The sequence below is a fragment of the Alexandromys fortis genome, unplaced genomic scaffold (assembly GCF_014885135.2).
Source record: "Alexandromys fortis isolate MF-2015 unplaced genomic scaffold, M_Fortis_MF-2015_v1.1 scaffold_103, whole genome shotgun sequence".
Lineage (NCBI taxonomy): Eukaryota > Metazoa > Chordata > Mammalia > Rodentia > Cricetidae > Alexandromys > Alexandromys fortis.
The window spans coordinates 6,080,478-6,088,857 of record NW_026067978.1 but is presented as its reverse complement, the minus strand read 5'-3'; the positions used below and the strand labels follow the sequence as shown (position 1 = coordinate 6,088,857).

The 8,380-nt window shown below is 50.9% G+C and overlaps 1 protein-coding gene across 1 annotated transcript in view; it reads right to left on the bottom strand.

Moving 5' to 3' along the window:
* The window catches only part of Galnt10 (polypeptide N-acetylgalactosaminyltransferase 10), a 138,410-nt gene that overhangs the window by 102,277 nt on the left and 27,753 nt on the right, over window positions 1-8,380 (bottom strand). The gene's annotated exons all lie outside the window — the stretch shown is intronic.

The following is an 8,380-nucleotide window of genomic DNA, read 5'->3' as shown; positions in this document are numbered from 1 at the left end:
AGAGAGAGACAGAGAGAGAGAGACAGAGAGAGAGAGAGAGAGAGACAGAGAGAGAGACAGAGAGAGAGAGAGAGAGAGACAGAGAGAGAGACAGAGAGAGAGAGAGAGAGAGACTGACTGAGTGACTATGAATTCTGGGCCATCCTGGGCTACATAATAAGACATGGTCTGTGTGAGGGGTGGAGGCATCACTGTGCTCAAGAGAAGCCCAGGGAAAACGTCAATGCTATATTTCAGAGCCTGTCATTAGCATAATGAACAAAGGACAGGTCTTTTAGACTCAGTTACTCCTTCCTCAAAATAAAGGCAATACCAGCTTCCAGCTATTAAGACAATTTGATGACATCGCATACATAAAAAGCTCTTTGAAAGCCTGTAAAGGACTGTCCTGATTGCATTATTCATAAGACTTCATTGATAAAAAAAAATTCAAGTCCAGTCCTGACACTCATGTCTCCTTTGTAGAGGAACTGAACACCCTGATCACGACAGAATATCAAGTCACCTCATTTCCATCTGTCTCCTAACACACACACACACACACACACACACACGCACGCACGCACACACACACACACACACACACGGATTTAAAAATAAATAATAAACGATGATTAAATGAGGGACATTCCTGTGCATCAACACTGACTTCATACTAGACACAGACTATCTGAATCTATCTGTGAGGCGGATCTGGCAAGACCCGTGACCTCATGCTGTCCCACGTCCCTCACACAGAATGACCTAATGATCCACAAACTTCTCCTTAGGAGCAAGGACCTTAACCACAAGACACAGGCCAACACAGAGCAGAATAAACACAGGGATGCTGGCGGCCACAAGACACACCTCTGGATAGCTGTCGAGGCACCCCCACAGCCTTGGGACTGTCTCCTGTCCTGGAGCAGAGGGACTGGTCACTACTGCAGCACCAGTCACTGAGGCTCCTGGGAGGAAAAGTTGCAACTGCCACCACAGCCTGGTTCAGCTTTGTGGGTCCTGTGGGGAGGGAGGTTCTTTAAAGAGAATGAGAGCTGAGGTGTAGCTAAGTTGCTAGTGTGTTTGTCTAAAATGCTAAGGCCTTTGGTTTGCGCCCCAATACTGCAAAGATGGGAGTGGTGACAGACGTTTGTAATCCTAGCACTCAGAAGGCACAAGCAGAGGGACTAGAAAAGGTCATTTTTAGTAACACAGTAAGATAGAGGGATGAGGCCCTGATGGAAGAGAAGGAGGAAGAGGAGGAGGAGGCAGAGGAAGAGGAAAGCCAGACCTGATATCCCAGCTACTTGGGAGGCTGAGGTAAACAGTTCAGTTGTTCAAAGTTAGCCTGAGTAACCAGTCAAGATGCTGTCTCAAATTAAGAAGAAGGCTGTCATGCTAGCTAGTTTTAGGTCAACTTGACATGAGCTATAGTCATTGGAGAGGAAGGAGCCTCGATTTAGAAAATGTAACCCTAAGATTGGGCTATAGGCAAGTCTACAGGACATTTTCTTAATGATTGATGTGGAAGGGCTAAGCCCATCATGGGTGGAGCCACCTCTGGGCTGGTGGTCCTGGGTTCTATAAGAAAGCAGGTTGAGCAAGCCACGAGGATCAAGTCAGTAAGCAGCACCCCTCCGTGGCCTCTGCACCAGCTCCTGTCTCCAGGTTCCTGCCCTGCTTGAGTTGCTGTCCTGCCTTCCTTCAGGAATGAACATGTGGAAGCACAAACCAAATAAACTCTTTCTTCCCCGAGTTGCTTGTGGTCATGGTGTTTCATCAGAGCAGTAGAAACTAGGACAGTCGGCATGGTGGCACAAGCCTTCAACCTAAGCACTCAGGAGGCAGAGGCAAGTGGATGTCTGAGTTCGAAGCCAGCCTGACCTATAAAGCAAATCCACAACAGGCTTTACAGTGAGACTCTGTCTCAAAAACAAAAATTAACAACAACTAATTAGGGAGGGAGGGAGAAAGGGAGGAAGGGAGGGAGGGAAGGAGGGAAGGAGGGAGGGAGGGAGGGAGGGAGGGAGGGAGGGAGGGAGGGAGGGAGGGAAGGAGGGAAGCAGAGGGGAAGATCTGGGTATGTCTTAGTGATACACCAATAGCCTAACATGTACAAGGCCTTTGGGTCAATCCCCTATACATGGGTGATGGTTGGGGGAATAAGGCATGCACATGGGGTGGCAGGGGTGTTGCAAATGCTGACAGATGTGCCCTAACTCAGTTCTGCTACATAGAAGCTGAAAAAAAGAGGAAGGGGAAGTGTTAGTGTTGAGGCAGTGGTGAGACAGATTAAATGACATCATTTTTGCAAAGGAAGAACATAAGCATGTGACCCTAGAACTTCCTGCTGGGACCCCTCCCATGGTGCAGAGGGACTCAGGCTTGCTGGTGAGCCAGGCACTGCTGGCTGCCTGCCATGCTAGCTGAAGATGCCCCTCAAATGAGCAGACAGCACTGTCCACAGCTAGACGGTCTCTGAGTCTAACCCTTGAGTGTCCCCTGCCGGGATTCCCAGCCTCATAGACGGCTTTCCTCTTCTCCACGGCCTGTCCCCACCCAGCAAGTGCAGCTGTCAACCCTGCAGGACACAGAGCTGACCCTTCACCTAGGGCTACAAGTCCCGTCAGGACCCTCTATTATCTCTGCTCTGAGGCCTTAGGCTCACTTCTCAAGATCAGGTCTTGCCAGTCAAGTCACACCGGGAGCCTTGGCCTCATCCCAGGGTCTGTTCCTGGGGCTAGCTTATCCTTCAGACATTTGCCCACCAGCACCTCTCCCAAGCAGCAGTCCCCTATGTCCCAGCAGCCAATGCTCTGGCCACTGTCTGCTGAGGCCCACCGCTGCACCTCCGACTTACTCCTCAGGGCTTCCATCTCCACCCTGCCTTGACTTCGGTTCTGTCTAGCGCGTGCCCACCGAAACAAGGTTGACAACTGACAGCTGCATGCTGCCGAATGACTGTTTGTAGAGTGAATTTTAATTGATCCTCGTAATAAAAACCCAGAGTGAGATATCGGAGTAAACGATGGAAAGATCAGAGGAGTAAAGGAGCCAGCCGCTAGAGAGACTTTTTGCCTCTACTGAATCCTCAGACCAAAGGGGCAAGATCGTGTCTCCATGAATCCCCAGAATGAATGCAATGAGCTCCTATTTCCTCCCGCCTTAGGTTCCTCTCTAGGCCCAGCCATATCCCTTCCAGGCTCCACCTCCTTAGTGTGAGTTCAAGGCCATCCTGGGCAACAGGAGTTGAATCAGTGTAAAGGAGAAACAGAGTCAAGCAATGGTGGCTCACAGAGACCACCTGCCTCTGTCTCCCGAGTGCTGGGATTAAAGGTGTGTGCCCCCACTGCCTGGCCTCTATGGCTAACTAGTGTGGCTAGCTCCACACTCTGATCTTCAGGCAAGCTTCATTTGTTAAAGCGTCAACAAAATATCACCACAGCTGTTTGGCTGTGTTGAAGGCACAGGGCAGGGGTCCCTGGGGGTGGCGCTCTGAAGAGCCACAGCCTCATTTCCCTACCCCAATAGCCTCGGTGCCACATACACTCTGGAGAAGCTGCATTCTCTGCTGGTGACAGGCTCTTGCAGAAACAGCATGACAAGACCGTCCACCTTCGCTCTTTCCCATTCGCAGATTCTTTCCAGAAGCAGCTTGATTTCGCAAATATTCATTCATTATTCATTTCCTTCCTCGGAAAATCGTCTCTGCGGCACTGGAAGGATGCATGGGGAATGGCTTTCCATCTGCAGACCCACCTGATCCAAGCCGACCTCAGCGAACCTGGCCAAGAGTACCCAGTCACCAAAGCCCGGGGGGCTGGCGAAGCAAAGGACCCAGCTGTGGTCAGGTCTCTCCCCTGCCCACAGCATCTCTACGCCGAGCCAAGCCACATCCATGCTCTAACTTCACCCTTCATAACCACTCTCTGGAGGACAGGGCTGAGACGACAGCTCCTGTGGCACAGGTGGTGGGGAACAGAGGGTCTGAGAGACGGTACCATTTGTCCCAGGTCAGGGGCCTGAGACCGTGACACACTACTGTGTGGTAGTCTGCAATCTGACAATGCTTCCTTACATTTTAATATATTTTATGTGCTTGATGCTGGGGATGGGGGGAAGTGCACGTATGGAGGTCAGAGAACTCTGCGGAGTCAGTTCGCTCCTTCCACCCTACAGGTTCTGGGGAATCAAACTCAGGTCGTGGGGTCTGGTAGCCAGCTGAGCACTGTCACTGGCCCCCTGCACACGTCTTAAAGAGGGCTTTGAGCCTTCCGAACACACCCCCACTGACTTGGTAACTCTGAGACCTGGAAAACAGGAGGAAATGGATATGATGAAGTACTTAGCAAGGGACAAGCAGATACTGCTCTGCCTGCCTGGAGGGGCTCCTGCCACACTGCCCCCTCAGTAGCCTCAACTAAGCCCATTCTGAGAAGGCCTGGGGTCTCCACCCTCCATGATCCTGCTGCTGACTGACACTCTTCTGGGGCTTCAGGTCGTGACCTGATAAGCCATATTGTTGGGGCTCAGGAAACAATCCCCCAAGTTCAGGGCTCAGACAGTAAGTGCCCAAGCTTCCCTGACACCTTAGAATCGGGTCCTCCCCCAACCCTCTTTCAATCCTTCCTTTCACAGAAGGCTGATTTCAAAAGATCCTCCCTCAACCATGCCAAGGCAGACTTTTGTCCCTTCCAGAGACTTCCGGGACATGGGGCACCATGACAGCTCTGTTCCTCACCTTCCCAGAACTGTCACACCTCTCCAGGGTCAGGGGAACATTGTCCCCTATCGTGTTATTACTACCTGGGGTCTGGCCTACTCTGGGCTATCCTTCTAGATCATCTGTCACCCCCCTCCCCACAAAGAAAGGGTTAAAAGCTCAGCATCCGATGTCATTGTATCAAGGGGTGTTTGTGCCTACAGCCCTTCAGGCCGCCGACATGATGAACTCTGTCACTCTAGGTGGCTGGGACTTTCAAAGGGAGACAAGACCGTCCCCTCATTTTCTTCGTAGACCTCCTGGTCCTCTTGTTCAGCAGCACAAACACTATTCTATTTATTGATTGGCTTACTTGCCATCTAGATTTTTTTTCTCCCTCATTATTGTGGAAGCCTCCAGAAGGCTGGGTGTGGTTTTCGTCACTCTCTACAACAGCTTCTAGCATATGACAGGCATGAGCAGTAAGCAAGCTGCATAAATAAATCTCAATTGTGCTGGATGAGTGTGCTTGCCTATAACAATTCATTTTTAGTAACCTGACGATGTACACTAGCCAAAAACTTTCCAATAACCAATTGAAAGTACGGCAGATAAGAGCTTTCTATTGGTGCTAAAGGCACAACTAAGGTTAAGATGCTAGCCCACTTGAGCATGTGGCTCTGGCAGGCCTTGCCCTTCTCCTCCATTCCCTCTGCCTTGCTAAAATCCATTAGATTACGTCCCTCAAGCTAGCCACCGAGGTCTATTCTCTTATTGGTCACTTCCTCCTGAGGCCGATGACTACAGTTCAGCTATCAGAAGCCCCCATTGGTTCACCTAAGTAGCATGCCCACTTAAAATTACACACCTCATCCTAACAATGGGTTTCCCCTTTTACCTTCATAAACTGTCATTTGCCCATGGGCCACATCTGTCTCCCTCTATCCAGAGACAGTCCTTTGTCCCTAGGAACAAATACCCTTTGCCTCTTTCCCTTGTTCCCTTCCTCTTCCTGTCCCCTATCTCCTTTACCAAGGCATCCTATCCCATTCTAACACAGATCTCCCCTCTTCTTCTCTTAAAATGACCCCTGCAAGGTCATTCTGCCTGAGTCAGAAAGCAGCCACTTTAACTTGTCTTCCCCCACTTAGTAAAGGATCTCTCTGGGAAAACAGGTGTTTGGGTGTGGCTCGTGCCTAATCTGGGGTCCTGGGAGGAAGTCCCTGCTGTTTGGGGGTCTCCTTCAAAGAGAGGTTTGCTGGCTCGCCTAGAGTCACTGAGCACTGGCAGAGATGGGTTTTGAACTCACATAGGTACTTGTTTCCTAAGTCATTTTCTGTAAAAATCTGCCTGGAATATTTTCCTTTGAGTGTCCTCCCACTGCCTTGAAGATGCTCACAAGTCGCTGAGTCCCTGACTCTCCCTCCCTAAAGAGCAGAGAGTCCCCATGTCCAAGGTGACACACAGCAGGGGAGGGGGATAAACAGACCCTGCGGTGAGGCTCACTCATAGATAAAGGTGCTGAGGACCCTACAAAGAAGCCATTGGGCACAGAAGCCCAGGGCCTGAGCATTCTCACAGGCTTCCTGCGAGCATCAGCGCTAAAAGGGAGGACTCGTGCCATGACCCGGGACCAGTGCCCAAACGAGACAAAGTATCAAGGCCTACCCACCCTGGCCTCCTTCCTCCAAGCCTAGGGCTAACTGAACACCCCTGGCTACCTCCTCTTCTTTCTTCATCTCTATGGTGCACACCCGATCGCTCCTGCCCATAACCAGAGAGAAATCCAGGTTTGCTTAGCCCTGCCCTAGACATATTAGAGAAATCCCAAGTAATGAAGAAAAGCCAGCAGAAGGCACGCACCTCTCATGATTCTCTTGACACGAAGGTCTTTACAGGCACACTCAATCATTTGACACTTCAGTACGACATTGTTGTCTACTGAAGTGTGCAAAGCCCTCGAGGGGTCAAGGCTGCCATTGGAAGCAGGAAGCCAGGCAGACAGGCGTCACTGGCCTGGGGAGAGCCATGAGTGTGGTTTGGCTGTGATTAGCTCCGAGGACACCTTCATGGCAAAGCTCATCTCCTCAGGGCTCGCGTCCCTACCAGTCCTGCAGAGCCCCTTCACTCCCGAGCATTCCTGTGGTTGCACTCTTTTCCTGCCTTCATTCTGAAGCAGCCTTGGCTATCGGTGAAGCCTTACCCCAGACGCAAGGTTATCGTGGTGAATGTTCAGGCAAAGCTGGAGGCCTGACTCATGGGTCCTTGGGGGACAACAAGAGGCGGCACCCCAGAACAGCCAGAGTAGCTCTGTACAGATGAACACACTGTACGCAAAACCCCACAGGCTTCCCTGAGTCCTGGAGTAGTGCAGGGAGGGGACAGGACAGTACCTTTCACCCTCGAGAGTGGAATTCTGGGCCAGCATTGGCCAGGGACACACCAGACCTTCCGGTAGCGCCACCCCCGCCCCCTGTGCCAGGTGTTATTTTAAGAAAAGAGTTTTTAAAAATGTCAGTGATGGGCCAGGAAGAAGCTGCCTGTATCTGACCCTTGCAGGTTCTCCTCTGGAACCCCTTAGCCTCCAGGTGTTCTGATCCCACCAGATGTTCTGGAGCACAATGATCCCGCTCCTGCAGGCTCATACATCTGCCTGTAAGGTTCAAAGTGCCAAACCCACTCCGTAGACACAGAGGGAGTGTCTGTGCTGGGACAGCCTTGCATGTGACTCTCAGGAGCCCCCTGTGACAAAACCTACAAGTGTTTGTTGCCTTGAAAAGCCCAGAGAGACCTAGCCTCACTGCACCCACAGACCCTTTCCAACAGTTAGTGTCGGTCACACGGATAGGCCCCAGGCCTTATGGTCAGTCAGAGGGTGCCTTCTGGCCCAAGTCCGGTGTTCACAAAATTGGTACTTGACCTAGAGACAAGTTAGTTAGTGGTTTCAGTATGATTCTAATGCGTATCTCCTCCCTGTCCCCCTTCCTCTCCTTTACCTCCCTTTCCTCGTTATCCCTTTTCTCTTTCTCTCTCCTGCTGTGCACATGTACACACACACACACACACACACACACACACACTCATTCGTGAGGTGACATAAAGCCATTACCTCACCTAGCCCAGGCTGCCCCTTCCTCATCCAGAACTCAGGACCCAGTACATACATGGTTCCAGCCCTTGTTGTATCCCTTGCTATGGGAACTCATGGTCTTTGGGGGACACTCACTGATAGATCTTTATTTTCTGAAAAATTCTTCCTCTAGTCGAGTGGAAGATCTTTCCCAGGACCCTCCACCCTCACGCCAAGGATCTTTGCCAAGCTCAACCATCTGACTCTCCAGACCTTTTCTGTGCTAAACATGGTTCTTCCCACTACCTGGGGGCAGGCAGGATAAGTGAGAGCCTTGGCTCTCCCCTGCAGGCATGCAGACAGGCCACACGGCTTGGCACCTCCCAAAACACTACACAGGGTTCCCTACAAGCTGGGCTCCACCTCCCAGACAGACCTCCCAGAACCATTTGGGATCATTCTCCTCCCTAAAGACCATTTCTGAGACAGGAAAATGAACCATCTGGAATTTCCTGTATTTAAAAACCCACCTAAGTCACAGAGCCAAAGTCGTTCTTCAGAGTTTTTAAAATAAGTGCTCTGAAGCGAAGCTCTTTTTTACCAAGAGGAAGTCAACGGTGTGCCAAGAT